This window comes from Mauremys mutica, chromosome 1 (assembly GCF_020497125.1).
Source record: "Mauremys mutica isolate MM-2020 ecotype Southern chromosome 1, ASM2049712v1, whole genome shotgun sequence".
Classification (NCBI taxonomy): Eukaryota; Metazoa; Chordata; order Testudines; family Geoemydidae; genus Mauremys; species Mauremys mutica.
Window position 1 is genome coordinate 158,427,393 of NC_059072.1, and position 24,671 is coordinate 158,452,063.

The window sequence follows — 24,671 nt, forward strand, 5'->3', positions numbered from 1 at the left end:
AATGGGGCTTGCAGCAACACAGGATGTGGGGTAGAGTCTCGTTGGCATAGCCGCACTTCCTGCATCGCTTGTCCCAATTCCCATGGCAGATGGCGCCGTTCAGCGGAACGCAGTTGAGTTGGGCACTGTGGATGAACCTTCAGTCAGCAAATCGGGTGAAGCTTCCTCCAGGGAGGAAGTGGTTGCTGGCGTCCTACTTGCACGTCACCTTGAATGCCTTGCCCTGGTCTGGCTTCCGTTTCAGGCTTTTCACATATTAGCAGTGGATGGCATGCATCAGGGTCCTCTCCAGCATGGTTCTAGCTTTCAGAGTGAGGATTGTGTGCTCTGCATTCTTCACCTGTGGCACCAGGACTTCCAGCTCCTGGTGTTCCTCGTATCATGTCCAGCGGCAGCTGATACATTTCTCCAGTCGTCAGGTAGTGTTGCGGGCATGAGTCCAGAGTGAAGCAAAGTCTCCCCCGTCTCTTCCAAATTTGCTTTCCAACAAGCTGCTCAGGTAAGTGGCAACATCTTGATTGGAGGGGGTCCTTGCAATTCACTTCTTGATGGCATCCCATATAGCACTTTCTGCGATATTCCTCGCCATGGCATCGGGGCATGTCAGAAGGCGGAATGCATAAGTGATCACTGCAACGTCGCACAGATCACCCATACGAGGGACGTTGGCGCTGCACTGCCTGTGCAAGATGTACACCAGTTCATTGCTGGCTCTCTGGGAAAGAAACATCCGCTTCTTCACTAGCTGTCTGATGGTGTTGTCTGCATCATTCAGAGGTACCTTTACCACGGCAGAGCCCCTCAGGACTAATGAGATATGGGGGATCAGGAAGGTGCTCAAGGCGTTGATCTTCTGTCATGGTGCCAGTAGGGAGGACTCGATCCTGGCCACATCTCATAGGATCTCCGCGATGGTATCCTCAGGTGTCTGCTGGATATGGAAACCCGTGGACGTTGGTATGCTTGCCCATCCTCGAGGAAGATCCTGGGTTCACCCTGGATCTGAAAAGGCATTGCCTGGACCAAGTCCCTTCTACTGCCATTGATATGCAGGGATGTGCACTTCCTAGCATTGAAGTGGAGTCCCATCCAGTTGGCATCCTGGCTGGTGATGTCGAGCATTTGTTGCAGACTCTCAGGGCTGTTTGCGATCAGGATCAGATCATCTGCGTAGGCCAGGATATTCACACTGTTGCCATACAAGGTCGAAACTGCTGGTCAAAAATTCCAATGTTTCTGTAAGGTCAGAAAGTGGTATATAACAACCAAAGTTGCTTCATCAGTGTCTTTTCCTTGCATAAGAAATGTGCCATTGTGAATTTATGCCCCTGAGGGAAGATTTTTACGATGCACAAAGGAAGTTGAAGGTGATGATATTTTTTTTTTGTCCAATCTAATTGCTTCCTGCTGTGGAAAATAACTGAGTTCACCAACCTAATGCAATGACATAACTCCATGTGCTATGTACTATATATCTCTCTGCAGAATGGAAGGATTTTTTTAAGGTTGCATTCCCTTGAAACGGTTATTACTAAGTTTATAGACAATGGTGTGATGGCTGAAATCAGTGGTTCTTATTGCTGGAGCATGTGTTCCTTGATCTTGTCCAAACACTAGCTACTGTTAATTATGATTTTACTGTTTGAAAAACTTAACTCGCTGGAAAGGTTGGAAAAAGACATAGGTGCTAGCTTGCATTCACATGTAACAATTCACCCATGGAGATGGGCCTAGACTGCAATATGCAGGTTGAGACAGGATCTAAATTTCCTCAAAGTTTGGAATCCAAGGTTCTTGTTCAGATCCAAGGTTCTAATTCTTGTCATACACTGTCACAGGGGGGCTTAGTATGGATGGAGAAAGTCTAATCCTGGACAGGCTGATTTTTAAGGTGAGAAAAGATGAAATTGGATTCTGTCTGGTATGGATCAGCTGATCTAGATCCCATGCTCAGAAGGAGACTAGGTTATTTACTTGTTCCCATAATATAAGAACTAGGGGACACCAAATGAAATTAATGGGCAGCAAGTTTAAAACAAATAAAAGGAAGTTCTTCTTCACACTGCGCACAGTCAACTTGTGGAACTCCTTGCCTGAGGAGGTTGTGAAAGCTAGGACTATAACAGGGTTTAAAAGAGAACTAGATAAATTAATGTAGGTTAAGTCCATTAATGGCTGTTAGCGAGAATGGGTAAGGAATGATGTCCCTAGCCTCTGTTTGTCAGAGGATGGAGATGGATGACAGGAGAGAGATCACTTGATCATTACCTGTTAGGTTCACTCTCTCTGGGAGACCTGGCATTGGTCACTGTCAGTAGACAGGATACTGGGCTGGATGGACCTTTGGTCTGACCCAGTATGGCCATTCTTATGTAGGTCATACTGAACTATGTTTTCATCTTGCCTGAGCCAATCCTTGTGGGTCTTTGTGTGTTTACTCAGTTCCTACAGAATTCAATGAGAGTTTTGTCCAAACAAGGATTTCAGGATTTGGCTCAGAGAAAATAAACTTGTTTAAAGGGATATTGGGTGGGAGGGAGAATGGATAAGTGGAAGGGTTTACAAAAGTGGAAGCATATGCAAGTGCATTTACAAGTTTAAAAATATAAATGAAACCAGCTTTTTGGAATGTGAATTATTCCTCTGCAGTTTTGGGAACCCAAACATGGCAGTACTGTGCAAGAGAACCAGAAAGAACTAGTTTGATTGTCCATGCTGGGAAAAGTGTAAAAAGTAGGTGTCATAATTAACACTGGTAAACCTAAATTTGATTTTGAAAATTCTTCAACCTTAAAATGTTAAAAAGTGTTATCAGTACCAGAAGTTGGAAATACAGGTTTGTTTGTTTGTTAAATCTGTCAATGAATCCATATGTACACACACAGAACTTGTTTGTTTATCCTTTACTACCCTATGGTTCCAGAAACAAAAGATCTTTTCTTTATTTTGATTAAAACTAAAGAAGCAGACACTCCATCTCTCTTTAGCAAACACTGATGTTTGGGAAGCAAGTGTCTTAGTTCTATGATTTCTGACATTTTCAAAACATCTGCCAAACAACACTAAAAATTTTAAGTGAAATGAAATTAAACATCTTAAATGCTCTCATTTTGAGGGCAGTGTTCTAAAAGATATTTTATAACTTTTAATTAGTAAACAAAATGTACAGTACACTCAGTGCAAAATCACTGTTGAGGTCAGCAGCACTCAGAACTCTGCCGGAGGCATAGCTAATATGGTAAATATTCTCCACATGTGCTGGAAACATAGAAACATGCATAATATCTGGGACTGCATTCAAGAAAAACAGAAGCCTTGTTAGGCATTCCGATACTGACCACACCCGTATTGCTTTAGTTTACGCCTCTAAGTTCTTAAATGTTTCTAAAGCAAATAAAATGTAGATAACCAGCCCAGATAACAACACTGAGATGTGAATCACAGTAGTGAATCAGAATAGTTGTCAAGTATAACTAATTCAGTAGGGGACAAAAGAATTATTTAAATTGCAAAACATAATGGATTCCTCTGAGAAGGTGTGGAAATTTAAGCCCCCGTGCTACCACGGGCCACCCAATGGGACTACGCACATGAGTCAAGTTAAACACACGTATAAATCTTTGCAACATTGGGGCCCTATTTAGCTAGGATCAGAAAATGATAATCATTGTAATAAACTATGTTTTGCTTGAACGGGCAGCAGGGATGCAATGGGGGTAACTGGGAATGCATGACGAAGTGCCAGTTTATTTCCTAATGACGACACCGGGGACATTATTAACAACTATTAAATGACGGAAGCGATAGTCGGGCGAAACGAAGAACCGGTTGGCCAAGTAGCTAATAATTGGTGCCCACGGGATCATTTCAGGGACGGGATCAGGCTCGTTGGCGCCACGTTTCTTTTCATGCTTTAGGGGGCCCCGTGACTCGGGCGAGGGAGACGAGGCCTCCCGGCCAGCGGCCCCGGGGAGCGCAGGGCCCCCAGCAGCCAGAGGCAACGTGCCTCGGAGCCGGGGCGGGACCGGGGCCTTGACACCTTCCGGGGGCCACCGGCGGGAGCTCGCCCAGCCCCACCGAGCGGCGGGGGGAGAGGAGCTGGCGCGCGCGGAACGGCGGTTCCCGGCCCACGAGGCAAGGGGGGGCGGGGCGGGAGCGCAGAGCCGCGAGGCCTCACCCGTGGCGGTTGGGGAGGGGTCGCTCTATCCCTCCGCCGGGGTCTCTGTGGTGGGAGGCGGCCGCTCTGCCTTCGTCTCTATGGTCGGCGGCAGGGGATGCGGGCTGGTAGCGACACCGCGGCGGAGGCAGGTGAGGAACGGCCCGGCCCGGCCCCCGGGGCTCTGAGGCGGAGGCGGGGGGGGGAAGTCACCGCCCCGTGGCCCGGCTCTGAGGCGCCACCAGCCGCCAGCCCTTCCCGCGAGCGGAACAACGGGGCCAAGGGCAGAAAGCGGGGCGGGGCACCAGTAACACCGGCCCCGCCCCCGCCCCCGCCGCCGGTACACCGGCGAAGCACGTACCCGCCGCCGGAGCCGGGGGCGAAGCTCCAGCGCTTGGCCCGTTGCGGTGACTGGCGAGCGCGCCGCACGCGTGCCCGCCCCCCGCGCCCGAGCCGGCTGCCCGCGCTGGGAGCTGCGGGTCCCCGGTAAAGCCTCTTTGCCTCCCTCTGAACGTCCCGCGAAGATGGAGAGGAGCATCTGGGCGCCTGTTGTGCAGGTGTGAAGTCGTGTGGGGCTGGGGGCCCCGGGGGGTGTGTGTGTGTGTACTGGGCTCAGCCCCAGCTGAGAATTGCGGTGGCTTTGCCTGTCTGTCTCATCAGGAGTTTGGGGTGTGCTAAGCCAAGTTGGAGTGGGTGGGGCTGTCAGTCTCACTTCAGAAAAGAGAAGGGGTGTGTATTTATAGGATGCTGTCAAGTCAAATTTGGCCCAGAGTTTAGTCTCTGTGAAAATTAAGTTCCTTCAACACCCAAGAATAGTATAAATCAGTGATACTCAGACCTCAGTGGTTCAGGAGCCAAATTAGCCATCAACATTACCCAAAATTCACAGTAGTGTGACTTCATTGTTTCATTTACTGTAGTATTATTCCTATTTAAACATAAGGGAAATCTTGAGATATAAAATTATTCTCACAGTAGATGAGTTAATAACTTAGTGCAAGTTGATAACATAATTGGTTAATAACATAAAAGCATACTGACTGGTTAATAATTAAATCATAGTGTTTTAATATCATGTTCTGTAAAGAGGGCCAGGAGACACATTAAAGAGCCATTTGTGGCTCATGAGCCAGAGTCTGAATATCACTGGTATAAATGTTTCTGTGAATTAAAGCAAGAATTCCCCTGGAGACAAATAAGCAATCCACTGCAATATATGTATAAGGACAACTCATATGTTGCAGCAATGGGAAAAGGAAATCAACTATAAACAAAAGAGAAACAGCCTTCATTGATATTTCCTTGTCTCAGGAGAAATGCAAAAAGTAAAGCAACAACATAAACAATGCCAAGTAACTGTACCCTTTAAAATTATTCTACTATTAAATTATTATCAAAATAGTAGGGAAATTTATTATTTGAATGTTCAGCATATTCAAAGCACTTTACTAGCATTGGCCCTCATACTGTGGCTGGGTAAGTCTAGGTTGATCCTTGAGTCTTCAGGGAGTCCCACTGAATTCAACCATTGCATTACCTAACACATTAATTGGACCCTGATCCAGCAAACACTTAAGAAAGTACATAACTTTATTCCTATGTAGTGTCATAGCCTCACTAGTTAAATGGTAAAATGACATATGTGCTTAAGTGTTTGCAGGATTGGGGCCTAAGACTGTAACCTCTTTGGAGTAGGGGCCCTGCTGTCTAAGGCCTCTGAGGACTACTGCAATGCAATACAGGGGCAGTGCTTAATATTAGATTTAAGTTTTAACACTCATTGCCATGAAAAAAAATCTTTGTTCATGGGAATTTACAGTGCCTTGTGCTCCTTGTACCATTCCAGAATGTGAGTTTAATTTCCAAAACTCCAACATTGGAAAACCAGGAAATGCAGAGTTAAGGTCCCCTTGTATCTTCCTTAAAAGATTAGCATTAGGGTTTAGGATTAGCACAGGGTTAGTGGCCTAGTGAACAGGGAAAAAAAAAGTCATAGATGTGAGAGATCTTGATTTTTTCATAGGGCTTTTGACACAGTCCCACATGACATTCTCATAAGCAAGCGGGGGAAAATGTGGTCTAGATGTAATTACTATAAGGTGTACAAAAGCTGTATGCAAAAAGTAGTTATCAATGGGTTTATGCTGGGTCTGGTACAAGTCAATATTTTCATTGATGACTTGGATAACAGTGATCACAAATTGAATATGAGCCAACAATATGATGCACTTGCAAAAAAGACAAATATAATTGGAGTGTGTTAACCAGAATGGACCTAAGACATAGGAGATAATTGTTCTACTCTATGCAACACTGGTGAGGCCTCTGCTGGAATATTGTGTCTAGTTTTGGGTGCCACACTTTAAGAAAGATGTGGACAAATTGTTCCTTTAGACCCTACTCATACATATGTAAATACACAAAACCACAAACATTATCTTCCCCATATGTCTTCTGTGGTTTATTTATTTTGCAGGATGTTTAAGTCTTTCTAGCCATGTGTCAAACTATTTTACAGATCGGAAAAACTGTAACAAACGGAATTAAGCCAACATTTTCAGAAGTAACCTCTCATTTGGAATACCTTGATTTTTTGGATGCCCTAGTTGAAACACCTAAGGTCTCATTTTTTTCAGAGCTGCTGAGTAACACACAGCTCCCATTGTCTTTAACGGGCTGTGAGGGCTCAACAACTCTGAAAACTAGACTCAAATAATCTCATCTTAAAACCAAGGAGCCCAAAGCTCACTCTTCAAAATTTCAGTCTGACTTGTCCACGGTCACATACAGAGTCAGTGGCAGAGCTGAGAATAGAAGCCAGTTGTCATGACTGAGGCATGGGCAATCTGACCTAGTGGTTGCACCAGAAGTTGGGTTGGGTCAGATGCCAGAGGTCAGTCAGAGACAGAGCAGACCAAGAGTCAGGAGTCAAGAGGCAGGCAGGGTCAGGTTCCCAGGAGACTGGGGTTAGGCATCAGGTTACAGACCGCAATCAAATAGCGAGGCCAAGGATGAATGAGGATCGGAAGCTGTAGTCTAGGATCTGTTGCTAGCAGGGTCTGAAGCAGAAGCAGGGAGGTTGTTCAGACAGCTCCCCATCATTGCTTCCTGGTTTTATATACTGGTATCAGCCCACCTGGTGGCTATCAGGGGCTACCAGTCAGGTCCTTCAGGAGCAGTACTTCCTGCCGAGCCTAGTTTTGTGGGGTCCTCCCAAGGACACCTAGCCTAAGCCTCTAGTGGTGATATGGAGGCATCAGTGGCCCAGAACCCCTATGGTCCTAGGTTCTAGCCTTGCGGGTTCTTACACCAGGAGTCTTGGGTATAAACCCTGTATGCTTGTCTACATGAACATTAAGGGCAGCTCTACACGTAAAGCTGCTTTAGTGAAGATGGTACTGCACAGATGGGAGAGCTTCTCCTATTGGCATAGTTAATCCACCTCCACGGGAGGTGGTAACTACGTCAATGGGAGAATCTCTCCTGTTGATGTAGCACAGTCCACCCCAGGGGTTAGGTTGGTATCTCTGTGCTGGTCAGGGATGTGGATTTTTCACACCCCTGAGCAATGTAGTTATACTGATGTAAATTTGAAGTGTAGACCTGGCCTTAGTTTGCAGCAAGCTGGGTGTGACTCTACCCCATACAAACCAGCTATGGCCTAACTGTCCATGAGGACACTGCTGACATGCATTAACAGTTTGTTAGTGAGCTTTGATCTAGTCCTCTTTGAAATGGGACTAAGTCAGAGCTTATTAACAAACTATTAATGCATGTCAGCCGGATCCACACAGATAGTTAGTGCATGGCTGGCTAGTGTGGGGTAGATTCACAGCCCAGCTTGCTGCAAACTAATTGTTCATGTAGACAAGCCCTATATCTCACTGAATCTGCCAGGGCTGTTGGGGTGCACTTGAAGAGAAGTATGGAGCACAAAACTCTGTCCTTGATGACATGCCACTGACTGACTTTGACTAGCTGATACTGAGGGCATGTCTATACTGGCAGAATTACAGTGCCAGGAGTTACAGTGCCGCTCAAAGAGTGCTGAAGGGAAACTGCTGTTGTGTGTTTATACTGTCAGCTGCCTGCACAATAGTGTGTTCACACTTGCAGCGGTATTTGGAGCAGTGTACTTTGGGCAGTGTAATCAGTTGGTCGGGGCTCGACCCTCCAGCGGGCAGGAGGGGAGCCACACCGACTCACTTCTTATTTCCTGCTAGTCTGTAGGAGTGACAGGGAACAACGTTAGGTGGCCCAGGCCCTCTGGTGCAGGTGCTGGGCAACAGCAGTACAAACAGGCCCAGGCCCTCTGGAGCAGGAGCTGAGCAAACAGCAGTACAAACAGGCCCAGGCCCTCTGGAGCAGGAGCTGAGCAAACAGCAGTACAAACAGGCCCAGGCCCTCTGGAGCAGGAGCTGAGCAAACAGCAGTACAAACAGGCCCAGGGGCTGGGCTACAGCAGTACAAACAGAGCAAGATACAGGGCTCAGTGTATAAGCCCAGGCCCTAGCTCAGGGCGGGGCAGCAACAGACACAGGGCTCAGACCCTCAGGCACGGCTGAGCAGCAGTTCAAGTTCAGGGACTCAGGTCCTCAGTCAGGAGCTGAGCAAACAACCGGTAAGTCCAGACGTTTGGTTGGGGTGCTGGTGTGAGGGGGAGACTGCCACCCGTGAGTGGGGTGGCAGGGGGAACACAGGCCCACCCACTCCACTGTGTCCCAGCCCGGGGCCCTAGCAGCGGCGTGGATCCGCTGCAGTCAGTGGGGATCCTGGCCGCAACACACTGACATCGGCACTTCAGTGCCTGCAGCCTGACAGGGGTCGGCTACCCCCGGGCTACACTCCATTTCCCCCTCAGGGCCTACCTCGTCGGCCGCATTGGGTTCGGGCCAGTCCGTCTGCATCGGCTCCTCTGGAGCAGGGCTTGGCGGCAGGTCCGGCAGCTCCTCCGGGAAGTCGGGCCAGGCCTGCTCGGGCGGCTCCTCCGGGTAACAGCAGGGCCTGGGGGGCTCCTCGTCGTAGCGGGCGCTAGCAAGCCTGGGGGCTCCTCGTCGTAGCGGGCGCTAGGCAAGCCTGGGGGCTCCTCCCAGTACCGGCTCCGGGGAGGCTCTGGGGACTCCTCGTCATAGTGAGCGCGGGGAAGCTCCGGCCAGGCAGGGTAGTTGCCTCAGGCCAAGGAGGGTTCCCAGCTGGGAGCTCCCGCCGGTACGTCTGCTCTCGGCGGTGGCTGGCCTCTGACTGAGCTCTGGTGCGCTCCTTTTCTACTTCCTGCCCCGCCCCTTGACTTCCGGGGGGCGGGGACTGGTGGCGGTAGCTCCGCCCACTGGGGGGTTGGCAAGGGAGCTCCCTCTGCCTGGCAGGAGGGGAGCCACACCGACTCACTACAGGCAGCTATCCCACAGAGCACCTCTTTCTCTTCTGCCGTTAAGAGTTATGGGAAGCTGGAGAAGATCATGGGGCATCCTGGGTCCTGTCTGGGTCCTGCCTGTGATGCATTGCTTCGCTTCCCAGCAATCCCTGTGTTTCTGTCCACATTTGGCACAATCTTTCAACAGTTTCTGTATTGCGCACCCTGCTTCTTCAGTCTGCAGGAATGGATCCCGAACTTTTGACCAGTATGCAGCTTGCTCTGACTAACACGTCATGAGTGGCATGCCCATTTTGATCCTGGGAGACCCCGCCTACCCCTTAATGCCGTGGCTTATGAAGCCGTACACGGGACAACTTGACAGCAGCAAGGAGTAGTTCAACAACAGGCTGAGCAAGTGCAGAATGACTGTTGAGTGTGCTTTTGGACGTTTAAAAGCCCACTGACGCTGCCTGTATGGGAAGCTGGACCTGGCTGATGACAATATTCCTATGCTTATAGCTGAGTGCAGTACACTCCATAATATTTGTGAAGGGAAGGGTAAAAGCTTCACTCAGGGCTGGACCACAGAGGCTCAGTGCCTGGAGGCTGAGTTCAAACAGCCAGAGACCAGGGCTATTAGAGGGGTGCAGTGTGGAGCAATAATGATCAGGGATGCCTTGAGGCAGCAATTTGAAGCTGAAAGCCACTAATATTTGTTGCTATGCTCAGGATTGCAGTGCTTGTAATGCTAGGAGGTGATTGGTGCAGACAATGCAATATGTGGGTTTAACATAATTGTATGTTGCTTTGCATGGCTCCTTTTGCTTTCAATTAATAGAATAAAGATTGCTTTCAAACCAACACAATTCTTTTATAAAAAAAAAAAGAACAACCGGAGGAGAGAGTCAAACAAAAAAAAAACCAAAAAAACCATCAGCAGTGATGGGGATGGGGGAAGGGAAAGTCCCAGGAGGAGGAGGAGGGGTCCTGAGATGGCTAAAGATTTGTCCAGGGATCATATCCAGCCTTCTCCTTTGGAATACAATGCAGCAGGTACTGTGCTTCAGCAGGGCCAAACTGCAGAGGGATTGGTGTTGAGTGCAGTAGGTAGTGGGAGTCCACACTGCTGGACTGTGAGGGGGGAGGAGTGGAGTGCCGCGGGTATAGACTGGAACCAGGAGGTTGATAAGAGTGTGTTGGCAGTGTCTGGGGGGAGCATGAGAGAGACTTTTGCGACAGCGGCTGCAGGGGAAGGTGGGCGTGGAGCTGCTTGGTTTTCAGTGCTAGTATCTCCTGGACTGTGTCTGCTTGGCGCTCCATAACCTTTAAGAACAGCTCCCTGGCTTCATTCTGGTGTGCCACGTTCGCCTTTCAGTCCCTCTTCTCGCTGTCCCGCCACTCCTTCAGTTCCTTTTTCTCAGCAGCGAAGTGCATCATAAACTCACGCAGAAAGTCCTCCTTAGGTCTTCTTGGCTGCTTTCTAATTCTGCGCAGCAGTTCAGCTGCCAATAACACAGGGGGAGGCTGGGCTCCCAAGGTCATCTCTCTGAAGTTTAAACGGAACATTTTACAGAAGCAGTATTGTTTGCAGCACAGACAACACCGATTCAGTGATTTAAAACACAGCCAGTACTCGCACACCTGTCACTAACTGGCTGACCGCAGGCAAGCACACATGAGCCACAAGACCCCCAAAATGGTTCATAGCCGCAGGGGCAGGTCAAATCACTCATCCCAGACCCTGCTGTATACTGGGCACGTGGCTCTTGGGAAGAGCCAGCCCTTTGGGGGGGGAGGGGCTGATAATCATTCCTGTCCCCTCACTTTCCACAGGAGGTGATCATTATGGAAGATATCTCGCTGCTGAGGGTGAGCAGGGAATCAAGGGAGGGTCTTCTCCAAGCCTGTGGCTTCTGCCTTGGCCCCATATGACTTGTCTGTGTGCAGCAATGGTCCCCTCCTCCCCCCACAGTGATGGCACAGTGGCATAGGAAAGATACCATTAATGAGGCAAGAAACAAAGCAGCTCTGCCCAGTATCTCCACAAGAGATTCCTGGAGATCTTTGAGGGAGATTCCCGTTAAGTGAGGGAGTCTATCAACAGCCTCTTCCGCTACTCAGACTAGGCATGCGGTGGGAGAAAAGCCTGCTTTCTGCAACCCTCCTTCCCCTGACCAACTCGCTTCAGCGACTCCCAAAATCAAATCCACTTACTAGGGGGCCTGATCTCCTGTTTGCACTTTGCCAACATCCACCAACAGTGACTGGCTAGCCTCCTCCCTGATAGAAAAGAGCTGGCTGTGTGCATCTCTGACCTCTGAGTCATGCTCTGCCTCTGGGTCTCCCCCCTCCACATCCTCGTCCAAGATTTCCTCCTCCTGGCTCAGTCCACTTTTGACTCGCACTTGAGCCGCCGAGTATCGCGTCCAACTCTTTGTAGAACCGGCAGCTTGTGTGCGCAGCACCGGAGCGGCGGTTTGCCACCCGTGCATTCCGCAGCTCCTTCACTTTGATTCTGCACTGCAATGTGTCCCGGTGATGTCCCCTTTCTGTCAGGCATTGTGAAATCTGTCCGTAGGTCTCACAATTCCTATGGCTGGAGCATGGCTGGGACTGTACAGTCTCCTTTCTCCAAATGCTGATGAGGTCCAGCGGCTCAGCATTGCTCCAAGCGGGGGATCACCTGGTGCGTGGAGCAGGCATGGCCACCTGGAAAGATGCGCTGAGACCACTGCACACATCACTGAGCAAACAGGAAGGGGACTTTAAAAATTCAAAAGGAATGTATGGGGTGGAACTGACAGTTGGTCACAAGAGGGCAGGGGAGTAGAGTTCAAACCGATGACCAGAAAGGTGAGACCAGGCATTGTGGGAGACATCCCAGAGGCCAATCACAGCTCTGTAATTGACCACGGCGTCTACACTCTCACTGTGGCACTGTAGCCCTGGCGCAGAAATCTGTAAACCTCTTGTTGGGGTGTGTTTTTTTTTTTTACAGTGCTGTAACTGTGCAGTTTCTGCGCACTAAGTGGCTTGGTGGTGTGTACATCTTGGGAGTTACAGTGCAGAAAACTGCTTTACTGTGCAGAAACTTGCCAGTGTAGACATAGTGACAATGTGATGGAGAGGGCTGTGGGTGTGGCTGGGGAGGAGGGCTTGGAAGATGGTGCTAGGCAGATTAACCTAGGTAAGGATGATAGAAGCTTTACTTGAAGAATCTCCATAAGGACAGAGGCTATGGGGGCTCAGGTGAAAATCTTCTTTGTGTTTACGAGGCTCTTAATCCTTCACAATCCAGACTTCTTACTGTTATTATTGTTCATTATTTGTATTGTGGTAGCATCTTTGGCAAGCTGCCCTCCTGGATCTGTCTGCATGCCTCCAGGATAGACTGCTGTCTGCTTTGGAAGATGGAGAGAAGCTCTCTACATACTCAGAAGGGGGAGGTGTGGGGGGAGGAAGGGAGGAGGAGCATGTAGGAAGGGACGAGGGAGTGGCCTGTGGGGTGGAAAAAAGCTGAAAGTGTTGACTTAATTTTTTTTTTTGATGGTTCCTGCAGTGTTGAGCTGACTCTTTCCTGGCATGTGCCAGGCAACAAAGGTCTCTTTGTGGTGTGGGGTTTCATGGCTGAGAAGTGTCTGCCATTCACACAGGAATCTCCATAACTCTGCACAGAGTGACTCCTCTACAGGAAAGAGAGCAGCAGCAGTAAGTAGATCTAATGTACTTGCTTCCTCTTGGTTTGAAAAGATAAAGCCGGTGCGCGGGTGGGGGGGGAGGGTTTGGCGGGGGTTGGTGGAAACTTAATAGCCATTGAATTCAGTGTTCCCTTTCTGGGTGAAGACTGAAAAGTTGGTTGAAAACATTTTCTTTTGGAAAAGGTAAATTAAGGAAATTAAGCTTAGCGTCTAGGCTATGGCTACACTTGCACTTCAAATTATTGAAGCTTTGAAGCGCTAAGTGTAGTCAAAGCGCCAGCGCTGGGAGAGAGCTCTCCCAGCGCTGTCCGTACTCCACCTCCCTGTGGGGAATAACGTACAGCGCTGGGAGCTTTGACCACACTGGCGCTTTGCAGCGCCACAATTTGCAGCGCTGGAGAGGGTGTGTTTTCACACCCTGCTGCAGCGCTGCAAATTTGCAAGTGTAGCCATGGCCTAAGGAAGTGCCCTAAAGCAGTGACACAGATTAGAGTTAGCTTAATGGAAAGCTAAAACATGTATTGACCTGAAAAACCTGTGAGAAGGGGTTGGAATAAGCATTTCAGAATTCAAGAGCTGTGACTGTCCTGCATGATAAGCAGATACCATAAGTCAGTATTTCTACTTAGTTGCTGGTAAACAGATCACCTCCTTGGAAGCTGTGGGCCAGAATGTTGTTTTGTCTGTCCATGCTGCCCTCAGCAATAACCTCCTTTCAACTTTGGGGATCCAGTTTGAGTACAGATGTTGAATCATAAACTGCAGAATTCTGATCTGATAAACACTGTCCCAAGAACTCTTCTATACTTCAGTCCCTGCTATAGCATGTGTGGACCAAATGTGTTTTTCAGTATGGGTTGAATTTTATCCCTTCTTCTGCAGGTATAGAGGAGCCTCTTTTAGTGGAACTGGTGTATTTCCACTGAGCAGGGTGTATTTGCCATCCCCTGTACAGCATTTTCATGGAGCTGTCAGCATGCTGTCATGCAAGACATGAAGCAGGCAGTGGTTGGAAGGCTGGGGCTAGATTATACAGAAATGATCAGGGTCAGAGAATTTGTCACTGTACGGATCCCTGAGTTGCTCTGCTGCTGCTCCCCATCCAGATTGCTGTGTGGGATTCTTCCCCCTCTCCAGTGCTTTGCTGAACTACTTGGGCTGGAATATGGGGAGATCTTGTCACTGCAGGAGCTGTTACCAGATCAGCCCGTTACTTTGGGGTATGCTCATTTATTCAGGTTACTCTTCTGGGGGGGTTCTGTAGTTCTATCAATGTACTGCTTGTGTCACATGGGTTTTCATACGGAGCTCTACTTCTCCCTTATGCAAGTCCCCTCCCAATGGAGCTATGCTGCAGGACCTAAGTTCTCGAGGGCTTGGTTCCTCTAGCCCCAGAGCTGGATGAACACACACACACACTAATAGAGCAAGTCTGAGCGGACTGGGTCAATCAGCACTATCAAGCTGACCCCTTATATGTCCCTGGGCTCAATGGGCTGGATCAAGCAGCACTTTCAAGCTGCCCCCCCCCATCCTTATATGTCCCAGGTTCAGCATGTCCCTATCCCCACTCTCACATCACAATTGTACTGGTAGTAACCTATTTGATGAGCAAACCCCACAGTATTTTGGGCGCTACAGGGATCTTTAGCTTAGGTAAAAGAAGCGTTGCTGTAGAATAAATGGAGGAAGCTAAAAACACAAAAGAGTAAAGTTCAGCAAGAGAGAGAGAGAAGCAACCAGCTTAACCATAAAAGCTATTTATTGAATAATAGTGATAACTACACAAGGAGGGCTAACCCAACATAACATACATTAAGGTTAATGTCTAAGGTAGAAAGGAAAACAGAGAGAGAGAAAGAGGGGGATCTCCACCCATTCCATGAGGCTTGAACTGGTTGGGGTTCCAAGGTAATGGTGGTAGCTCAGGGTCCTGAGCACGATCAGTCAGGAGAAGATGGAGTCTCAGTGGAACTGATGCATAGTTTGGGTCTAAGAATCAGAACACTTACTTGAACATAGGTAGGGGTTTTTGTAGAGAAACAACAATGGTTCAAGGGAGAACACTAGATTTGTTTATGGGCAAACTGATGACTCACGGGTTTTCTTTAGGCTAGACAATAGGAGCTGGTCACTCTTGGCTGTGAGTGGTGTTTTCTTCCAGGGAGCTCACAATGCAACTAGGCTGCTTCAGTATTTTGGATATCAGTCAAGGATTCATTACTAGAATTGGTCTGATAACTGCTGAGCTGGGTGTGGGCAGGCGTAGGTTCATTAACATCTGGAGCAGAGATTCCCATGATTCAGTGCTTCCCTGTTTTTCTGGTCCCAGAGTTCAGTGCGGTTCTCTGTTCTTCATTCTGTATGCTAATCTCTGTCCCATCTTTCATGCAGATGAGGCTAGGGGACTTGTCTCTGCTCTCTATTCTGTATGCAAATAGAGATGTCTTAATTTTGTCACTCTTGTCAGGATGGGTCTAGGGCCATGGCTACACTTGCAAATTTGCAGCGGTGCAGCAGGGTGTGAAAACACACCCTCTCCAGCGCTGCAAATTGCGGCGCTGCAAAGCGCCAGTGTGGGAGTGCGGCTCCCAGCGCTGTATGTTATTCCCCACAGGGAGGTGGAGTACGGACAGTGCTGGGAGAGCTCTCTCCCAGCGCTGGCGCTTTGACTACACTTAGCGCTTCAAAGCGCTGCCGCGGCAGCGCTTTGAAGTGCAAGTGTAGCCATAGCCTAGGTGTGTTTTCCCAACGCCCTTCACTGCTCTCTGCAAGCCTTTTCTCTGATCGGTATTGGTTCAAGGAGAGACCTGGGGGGGTGGAGGGCGTCCCTCATGAATCAGACAGGCCAGACACTGCGCCCTGATTTCCCCCAAAACACAGAGATGACTGGTATCAGAGCCCCTTGTGGATACACTAACTCAGTGTGTGAGTATGCAAATGTCACTGATCTGTGTTGTACCTGGAGGATGGGCAAATTAATTTGTTTGGTTTGGCAGGGTTGGTTGCAGTTTTATATAGAAATGTGGTTTGCAATACCTATCCTGGTCTTGAAACGGAGGGTCTGACGTCTGACACATATTGTTCTCAAAAATCTGATAGCACTGTTGGTAAAACCATTGACTTTGGTGTTCTGGCTAAATTCAAATTTGGATAATTGTGTTTTACCTCCTTGTATTTTCCGATGGAGTTTCAGTTGGGTATGATGGTGTTCTTTGCTTCCTGTCCTAAACTGCAGTATGTTTTTGCTGTGTACTGGTAAACATTTTACCACCATTGTGATTACACTTCATCAGCGGGGGGGAAGTGATTCCTTTTTATATGGTTTGTGAAGTTATTGTACAAAATAAATAAAATTTGAAGTCTGTGCATGTTTCTCAATTATCTCTGCCCACAGTATTCAGGTTTATCTATTGTGAGAGGAGTTTATCTAACTGCAAAGTCAACAGTTATACTTGGTATCCATATTTATGAGGAATAATTGGCCTGTATTAAAATACATAGATGCAGGCAGAACCATATTTGCAGAGCTTTGGAGGTATGAGTTCTCGCTGTAAAGTTTATATAATAGTACACTAGCTGACCAGGGCTGGATTAACCTTGTGTGGCCCCGGTGTCAAACATATTTGTGGGCCCCCTTGTAGTCGTGGGCTTCGAGTGTGGGCCTGGTGTGGCAGTGCCATTGGTGCCATAGTATACCTGGTACTGAATCTCAGAGACATTTTTCATTTTGATCACACACTTCTGCATGACTGTATGCATTGCCATACACAGCTCCCTCAGCCCCCAGTTTTTCTTATTGAGCTGTACACCCATGTGGGTTTACCAGTGTCCACAGTGAGCAGAACTTTCATAGTGATAAGGGGAAACTTCCCACAGATTTATCTCCTTCCTCATTCAGACCTTCTGTAACCACCCTGTCACCAGTCACTGTATGTGGTTCTGGTCTCAGCTCAATAAAGTTCCACAGCCAGCAGATACCTGATCAATTCTGACAAATGCCTTCCTCAGCACCCATCCTGCCACATACATATAAAATAACTATAACTATAACTATATAGTTTGTGAAGTTATATATATATAACACATCTCATTACATGTCCTATACATCGCATTACACATTTTTGGATTGGCTTGGTTACTTCGCAGGAACCAATCATCGTCCACGCTTGACCTACTCTTTACCTTATCTCTACATTCCTAACTTATCTTGTTTATAGTAAATGGTTCTTTGGGTGTTCTCCCTCTTAGCTGGCTCAGTCATTCTGTCTTTTTAGCCTACAATATAAGGTGAGCGGGGAAACTGAGTCATGCATAGTCTTTCATTAAAATAAAGAGTTCCCCAGTTCTCCAGTATGGGCTAGTAAATGTGGAACAAAGGCAAAAGAAAATTATTTCTACACAAGTATGTTGGGGTTCCCTCCGAGACCTCTTTCCATCCGCTCAGCTTCCCAAGAACTCAGTTCGACTCCAGACTTAATTGCTCAGGTATCTTTATTTAGCATATTCCAATGCTACCCTGACTGAGTCAGACTGAAATGCGAGTGTGGGAGAAGCAGGGTACATCAGAGCTCCAAATTTACTCAGAAACTCCCTCCTTTTATTTATTTTTATTGCTGAAATAAACACAGACTTGCTAAGGTGATTGGTGAGTTACAGGATGAATTGAAGCCTAAATCCCCAGTCTAGAGGGAAAGGGTATGCATGTTCCCACCCCAAGAAAGGTGACAGCTTGAGGCATGAGACCTTAGTGGGGGTACCCACAAGGAGGCCATGAAGGTGTCAGAGGTGTCATTACTGTGAAACTGACACATGCACACTTCGGGTGTGGGTAGCTATTTTACCTTGTTTAAAGGAATACATTCTCTGAAGTGAAATCTGCTGTTAATGAAACCAAGCCTATAGATGATTGTAGTAAGTTGGTCTTGGTCAAATGCCTTTAAACAGAGTCAGTTTCCAATATGTTAAGAGCTATATAAAGATAACTACGTTATTTAACTTAACATCCCAAAGTATCCTAGAGCTCTTTGCAAATCACACTATATACAATGATAACTCATCCACCAACTAAGGGAAACAACCTCTGGGGAGAAAAGTATCAGTTGTTTAATGATGCATGGCAACACAGTGGTTTATGAAAGATAGTGAAGACGAATATTGTATCTAGTAGAAACTAGAGGGAGAATTTAGGTAGGCAAAAGGTAAATATGTGAGCTGAAATTTGGCCAGAATACCAGGGTTAACAATGCCTTCTTCTACGTGAAGGGGATTTTTAATGACCACAATTGGGAGTCAGGACATCATATGAAGTTTTACTTCAGTGAGTAGTACAGTAGAAATGACAATGACACTAGAGGAATAGAAAGATCAGATAAGGCAAAACTTATTAAATGACAACTGAATGGGACTTGAAATTTGGGTGGAACGTACTGATGTTTCAGCAAGCAATATTAAAGAACAAATGCTACCCTGTTAACTTAGTTTCAAACTCAAGAGTGAGCAGTGATTTGACTCAAGTTATATTAGTCACAATATTTTGCCCTTGCCTCCTGTTACCTTCCTTCCTCAAATTTATTGGTGTGGTATGTCTGCTGGTGAGATTAAGCAAAATGTGGGAAAGTGACTTTTCAGAGCTGAAGTGAAAGTCAGTGAAAATCTCAGCATTTTGTTTCCTCCTTGTTTTCCCTTACCTTTTTCCATTTCTTCCTTGTCTTCTTTTCATCCCTTTTCCTTGTCTTGTTTTTTTTCTTCTCATCTGCTGTTGCCTCCTCCTCTTTGGCCTCTTCCTGACTGAGCTATTCCCTTCCTTTAGCTGCTGCTCCTTCACCACTTCTTCTTCTTATTCTATTGCCTCCTCACTTCTTAGTTGTTTTCTCTACTCCCTGGGGTTGCTGCATGCATTCTCTCTGCCTTCACTACCTGTCCTGATATGCTCTGAGTGCTCTTTCAGTAGCCTGCAGCTCATACTTAAAGGAGCAGGAGAAATAGAGAGTGGGTTGAGTACTGGTGACTGCAACAGTGTTGGCATTAACAAATCTCCATACCAATGTTCGGGTCCCTCTGGTGGCTCAGTATAAGCACATGGAGACCACATTATTGAGCTTGTTTTGGTGTTCATTGAACCAATGTACTGAGAAGTGCATTAGTCTTCCAGCATTTTAGAATGTAATAATGAAAGCCAAAGAATTGATAGACCACCATTATGCATGCACGAATGCCCTTGCGTAGAGATACCCGTCAACAAGGAGCAAGGTGAGATTTTGGGCAATCTCCAGAGAACCCCAGAGGGAGTGGTCAGAAGTGGTTGGTTGGGACTGTAAACCAGGAGTGGAAGCATGAGGAATCTTTAGTGCTACTAATACAATTGTAAACCTAATCGTGGAGTGTTGGCAGCCATGGAAACTCACAAGAACATCATGACTAACAGAAAAGTCAAACTGGCAGTGACCCTAGCCTGGTCAGTCACCCTAGCAGCACACAAGGAGGACAGGAGTGAGGGCCAAGCTGCTGCTGGACTGCTTTGGAGTCCTGTAGCCACTGCAGCCCACCTCCAGCCTGGAGTCTGAAGAGAGGAACTGGAAGAGACCTGATGCCCCTCTCACACCCTGAGCCCCATCCCATCACATGGGACACCTGTTCCCCTACTTGACACTCTACTCCACAGATCAGCTAACAGACCTACAGCTATCAGGGTGACCCATTGCTAGAAGAGATTCACTTCCACTTGATCAGCCACATCACAGCCACATGCCAAAGGTTGACCTGCTTATCATTGTCATTGCTCATGTGAGGAATAGCTCTGTAACGATGCTGGCTTTGGTGGGACCCAACTGAGAGTACCAATTCAGGACAAATGGCTTAAAGCAGGGCAGTTATAGCCCAAGGCTGGGGTTCCTTTGCACACCAAGGCAAACCAAACCAGCCAAACCAAGAAGACTTCAATTTTACCCCACTGGCTAACCATGAGTCACACAAGCAATTTCCTTAGACACTCCAGTTTCCCAGTATCACCACCAATGCCACTTGTTATGAGGACGAATGGTTATGAAAACCAATACTGCAGTAAAAGAAAAATGGTTCTCCCGATCCCAAAGGACCAAGCCCCAGACCTAGGTTAATATACAAGTTAGATCTTACCCACAAATCACGCTGTTGCCAATCCTTTAGCATCTAAAGGTTTATTCATAAAAGGAAAAAGATCTAGATGAGCGCTAGAATTGGTTAAATGGAATCAATTACATACATTAATGGCAAAGTTCTTGGTTCAGTGCTGGAATAAACTGCAGGTTCAAATTAAGTCTCTAGAATACATCCACAGCTGGGATGGGTCATTCAGTCCTTTGTTCAGCGCTTCAGTTTGTAGCAAAGTCCCTCCAGAAGTCAGAATCAGGATTGAAGACAAGAGGGAGGAGTTTTCAAGGCCTCTTATATCCTCAGCCCTGTGGAAGATCACAGCAGCAAGATGAAGCCTGGAGTCACATGGGCAAGCCACATGTCCATGCATGACTCAGTTCTTTACAGGCCAATGCCATTGTGTACATGTTAGTTTGAACAGTCCCAGGAAAGCTCAGATGTGGATTGACATCTCCCAAAGTTCATTATCAGCCAAGTGTTTCTTGATTGGGCACTTACTGAGAATAGTTCTTTCTTAAGAAGCTGACCAAATGCTTCACTGAGGCTACTTAAAATTAAAACACATTGATATTCAGATACATAGCTAATATTCATAACTTCAACTACAAAAATGATACACCCATACAGATAGCATAATCATAATCAGCAAATCATAACGTTTTCATAGACACCTCTAACGACGACCTTTGTACAATATTTGCTGCAAATATATAACAGTGATCTATACGGTTACAGGTTATATCAGTAACCTCACATGCTCCAAGTTGGGTAGCCACCTAGCGAAGCCTCCATGAGGTGCTGGAAAGGAAGCAGCATGGTGGATCAAGAGGTACCAGGCTCAGCACAGACCTAATCCATATAGCATGTAAAATACCAGTAGCTGCTGGCAGCCTATTTACACTTGGTGCTTCAGCTGTTGCTAACACCAATGAAGCTGAACTTGTATTAACAATGATGGGAAATGTTTTAAAAATTCCCCTATTATAGATAAATGTTATAGAATCTTACAGGCTTGACAAGCCTGTATGTTTCTAATTTAAAAGCAAGTAGGCAGCCCCCCTGCCTCACCAAAAACAACCACCACTTTTCAGGCTGCTTTTATCCATCACAAAGATGCCAAAAAAGGAAAACACCCAATTGTTTCCCCCATGGCAGGTCTTCTTTAAATGTTATGAAGCTGGTGCTTCCTCTGTTCAAAAACAGTACTGTGCATCAAGGCCGTATGGTTGTGAGGATGAAGAGTCCTGAGCTGATTAGAATGAACTTCAGAGCCAGAATTCAGTGGTCGCCTAGCAGGCAGCCTGTGAATCCCAGCCTTAGAAAAGGCAGCTGCTGAACTGTTTCCCAGCAGAAAGCTCAAGATGGCTTTACTTACATATTGTTCACTTGGCACATGCTTCAGGTGACTATGAAGTGAGCGGGAAGTGTTCCCGGTCTTTGATTATTGTAACATTTCACCTGTCTGATTTTATTCCAAACCAGTGAGTGTGTCAAGATTTACAGACTCAGGAGATGGTCTGGTAATTTTGTGGCAGAAGGGAGGTGCTCTTGCCAACAGGTCTGACATTGCGAATATATGGGTGCAGGTAATATTTCATGCTCTAAACAATGCAATGGCACCTTCATCACAGAACCACCTGCAGGGTCACCACCTTGGACATCAGTTAAACAAAGCCACAGCACATACTGGCTGCAGAGCTGCAGTAGAACATAGCCAGAGTGGGACTGGAAGCCAAAGAAAGGAGTGCTAGAGCGGCTGGACTCTCGGGTCTCACAAGAATCCCAAAGGGCACACAAGCAGTGTTATTTCAAAAACCAGTGTTGGAGGAATGTTAGTGACTTTGCCATCGGCTGTAACTCTGGCCCTTTCATCACTCACTCAGTGGCCATTGGCACTCCATGTATCTTCATACCATTTTCAGTGTTATGGGTGGCAGACAAGATGTGCAGTGGCCACTGTTGCTGCTAATGCAAGTTATGTGCACTGTTTCTTCAAATCCCATAGTACAGAGGTTGTGGGAGGTTCTAGGCAGAAGCTCTGCAGTGAAGCAGGGACAGACAGGCAGCATATCTTTAGGGATAATACTGTCTTCCTTATTTTAAAACTGTTTCTTGTTCATTGTCAGCAGAAAGTGACTCTGTAATTCTGACATTGCCACATAAATTGTGCACTGTTAGGAGCGTTAATGATATTCAAGCCTGTATATTTGCCTGAAATAGAATCTTGGCTCTTGTTTGCCCATTTAATTTTTGACATCTTTATATTCTTATTAATATGTGTGAACAAAGACACTGTTTTACATCTGCCCACAAACAGATTGGGGGGTGGGGGGGGAAGAGCTAAAGTGTTACTAAGCAAAGTGGGAGTGTAATATACAAGGATACGCTTGAAGGACAGTCCTGCCTCAAACTCCTCTCCTGAAATAAGGTCAAGCAACCAGTTGGGAGGGGCGAGGGGGATGAGGGGGGAAGGTATAAAAAACACTAAAAGGCCAAAGAAATACCTGTCCCGACTGAAGCATAACCTCACTCCTTACCCCTCCCATGGAATACTGAAGCCCCCAGACTCATGACCCTCCAAAATGGAACATGACCATAGATAGTAAGAAGTGGGGCCAAAGGTGTGCGTTACAGGTATAATTATGCCTGCTAAGGAGGGGGGAACTAAAACACTGGGAAGAGGCTCTGTGGTGTCAGAGCTATGGATATGCTTGCTTGAAACTAACCCCAATAAACATTGTATTGCCTGCACTTTGGACTTCTGGTCTTTTTCTTTCTGTCTGCGTGACAAGAATCAGGGGAGCGAGTGAAGGGAAAGCCCCCCTTGTGATGGGTTAGATCACAGAACCCCACCTTGGGAGCTGCCACTCGATGTGCCAAGACTACCTCTGCTCCTGTTTTCCCTGCCAGCTCAGGACTACTCCAGCACCCTGTCTTGCTGACCCAGACACTCTCGTCTGCTCCAACAAAGACCCAGGGTCTGAATTACTTGCCCGAAAGCTGCAGGTTTACCTGAAAGCAGCTCACAGAAGTGTGCTTGTCTTTAGCACTCAGATGCCCAACTCCCAATGGGGTTTAAACCCAAATAAATCCGTTTTACCCTGTATAAAGCTTATGCAGGGTAAATTCATAAATTGTTCGCCCTCTATAACACAGATAGAGAGATATGCACAGTTGTTTGCTCTTCCAGGTATTAATACATACTCTGAGTTAATTCATAAGTAAAAAGTGATTGTATTAAATACAGAAAGTAGGATTTAAGTGGTTCCAAGTAGTAACAGACAGAACAAAGTAAGTCACCAATCAAAATAAATTAAAACATGCAAATCTATGTCTAATCAAACTGAATACAGATAATCTCACCCTTAAAGTTTTTTTCCTCAGACTGGACACCTCCCAGGCCTGGGCACAATTCTTTCCCCTGGTACAGCTCTTGTTCCAACTCAGGTGGTAGCTAGGGGATTCTTCATGATGGGTCTCCCCTTCTCTGTTCCACCCACTTATATATATATCTTTTGTATATTGTCCCTCTGGGTTCCCATCCCCTGTTTCTCAATGGAAAAACATCAGGTTAAAGATGGATTCCAGTCAGAGGTGAAAGTAAGCCGGTCCGGTCCAGCGTACTGGCAAGAGCTGGTGCCGAATTTAAAGGGCTCAGACCTCCCCTGGCTGTGGGCAGCCCAGAGCCCTTTAAATCCCGCCCACGGCTCCGGCGGCCAGGCTGGGGCTGGATTTAAAGGGCTCAGAGCTCTGCGGCGGCCAGTGCCCCGGGCCCTTTCATTTGCCCCTGGGGGCTTCCAGCCACCTCTGTAGCTGGGAGCCCTGCATTGATTTAAAGGCCCTGGGGCTCTCAGCCACAGCCAGTGCACCAGGGCCTTTAAATCTTGAGAGGCTCTGCCTCTTCCGGTTGAGACCATGCCTCTTCTGGATGAGGCCACGCCCCGCTTGACCCCTCCCCCCCCTGAGGACACCACCTTGACCTAGGTACCTCCAGAGGGGGAGTTGGGAAGTAGCCTGGTGACAGCCGCCCCGAGTCTGGCTGCAACACTGCTGGAACCCATGTCAGTGTGTTGTGGCCGGGATCCCCACTGACACAGCAGTGGGCCTTTGGCTGCTGCTGGGGCCCCGGGCTGGGATGCAGTGGAGTGGGAGGGCCTGCGTTCCCCCCTGCCACCCAACACGTGGGTGTCCGTCTCCCTCTCTCCCCGGCTGCTTGGAGCCTGAAGCCTGGGTGTGCTATTTACCTGGGTTTGCTCAGCCACTGCCTGAGGGTCTGAGCCTTAGGGTATGGCTACACTTACAAATCTGCAGCGCTGGTAGTTGCAGCGCT

General features: G+C 47.4%; 1 protein-coding gene across 3 annotated transcripts in view; it reads left to right on the forward strand.

The window, feature by feature from the left end:
* The first annotated feature begins 4,154 nt into the window (after nt 1-4,154).
* Nucleotides 4,155-24,671, forward strand: part of B4GALT4 (beta-1,4-galactosyltransferase 4) — a 48,919-nt gene continuing 28,402 nt past the window's right edge. For 2 of the 3 annotated variants that reach the window (XM_045001222.1, XM_045001224.1), the window contains exons 1-2: nt 4,155-4,308; nt 13,069-13,217. The gene's annotated coding sequence lies outside the window, so the exon portion shown is untranslated. Of the gene's footprint in view, nt 4,309-4,511; nt 4,714-13,068; nt 13,218-24,671 lie in introns of those variants that run through there. The other variant, XM_045001223.1, reaches the window with a different exon arrangement.